Here is a 2,120-nt window from a genome sequence, read left to right as displayed (position 1 = left end):
GATATATTCACATTAATGACACTTTGCTTGAAAATCTTTCATAAGCATAGTTATTTTAAGTGCATAAAAGGGATACCCGAGCTAAATCAAAAGTTAATTTGATTATATCTTCTGATGTGATAGTTTATGTTTTGGTGCCGTTTTAAGACAGAAAAAGTATACAAATAAAAATGTTTGCCTTCATTAACAAGCGTAATAAAGGATTATCTGGCGGTGAGAGACAGTGAATGTGAACAATGTAATAACATTCGGCTGTTTAGAACTAGTTATATAATGTTAAAATGCATATTGCATGCCTTGATAAATATTTAACACATAACAATTTATAATTCAGATGGAATTGTTCCCACAACCATGGCAGAATTGCTGTCGTTCATTTCCGGAGCGGCCAGCATTCCCCCCCTGTGGCTTTCAAAAGCCGATAGAGATACATTTCTATATGCAAGAAGACGGAGTGACCCGTCTTCCATATGCATCGACATGTTCTCTTGACTTGTGGCTGCTTAGAGGACAGACACCCGAGAGCTTATCTACCCTTCTATTGAAGAGTGTTAATGAATCGATGGGATTTTTTAAAATATGAAAATTGCTTTAAAAAAAGGGTTAAACTACAAAAAACATACTCTGATTCTTTTAATGCCCCTGAACCTATGTTCTAGGGGCATATTAAAATCGCACCGTTTGTTAGTCCGTCCGGATTAGTTTCCACTCAATAAATGAAGTAGTTTTCATCTGATCTTCACCAAACTTGGTCATAATTTGTATCTAGATGATGACTAGGCAAAGTTCGAAGAAGGGTCATGCCAGGTCAAAAAACTATGTCAGTGTGTAACGTCGTGGGTTTTAAACATTCAGCATGGTTTCCGCTCAATAAGACAAGTAGTTTTCATCTGATCTTCAACAAACTTGGTCAGAAGTTGTATCTAGTTGATTTCTAGGACAAGTTTGAAGATGGGTCATGCCGGGTCAAAAACTAGGTCACGGGGTTACGTAGTGCGTTTTAAACATTCAGCATGGTTTCCGCTTAATAAGTCAAGTAGTTTTCATCCGATCTTCACCAAACTTATTTAGAAGTTGTATCTTGATGATGTCTAGACGAAGTTAAAAGATGGGTCATGCCGGGTCAAAAACTAGGTCACGGTGTCACTTCGCGCGTTTTAAACATTCAGCATTGTTTCTGCTCAAGTCGAGTAGTTTTCATCCGATCTGCACCAAACATGGTAAGAAGTTGTATCTAGATGATCTCTAGGCCAAGTTGAAACATGGGTCATGCCGGGTCAAAAACTAGGTCACGGGGTCACTTGGTGCGTTTTAAACATTTAGCATGGTTTCTGCTGAATTAGTCGAGTAGCTTTCATCCGATCTTCACCAAACGTGGTCAGAAGTTGTATCTAGATGATCTGTAGGCAAAGTTCACACATGGGTCATGCCGGGTCAAAAACTAGGTCACAGGGTCACTAAGTGCATTTTAAACATTCAGCATGGTGTCCGCTAGGTAATTCAAGTAGTTTTCATTCGATCTTCACCAAACTTGGTCAGAAGTTGTATCTAGATGATTTCTAGGACAAGTTTGAAGATGGGTCATGCCGGGTGAAAAACTAGGTCACGGGGTCACTTAGTGGGGTTTAAACATTCAGCATGGTTTCTGCTCAATTATTCAAGTAGTTTTCATCCGATCTTCACCAAACATGGTCAGAAGTTGTCTCTAGATGATCTCTAGGCCAAGTTGAAACATGGGTCATGCCGGGTCAAAAACTAGGTCACGGGGTCACTTAGTGCGTTTCGCTTTAATGCAGTGACAAAGATCCGTGTCGTGTGGACATATTTCTTGTTTTATTATTATTTATATTTTTTATGCACTCATGCACATGTATGAATATATGTTTTAAGATTCTCACTAAAATGAGACCATTCTGGTGGATTTGTCCAGACTTGTGTGTTGGGGGCATGCATGTTAAATTGATAATTATTGGTTATTTACTAGATGACAATTAAGGCTTTCTTTAATGTGAGTGTATACAAAAAATCATGAAAAAATATATAATTTTTCTGTTTAAGGAAAAAACAAACATGAGATATTATCACAGCCAGTTTAAGGTCTTGTAAAAGCTTTTACATTA

Source organism: Dreissena polymorpha, unplaced genomic scaffold (genome assembly GCF_020536995.1).
Source record: "Dreissena polymorpha isolate Duluth1 unplaced genomic scaffold, UMN_Dpol_1.0 chrUn004, whole genome shotgun sequence".
Taxonomy (NCBI): domain Eukaryota; kingdom Metazoa; phylum Mollusca; class Bivalvia; order Myida; family Dreissenidae; genus Dreissena; species Dreissena polymorpha.
This window is presented reverse-complemented; position numbering follows the sequence as displayed.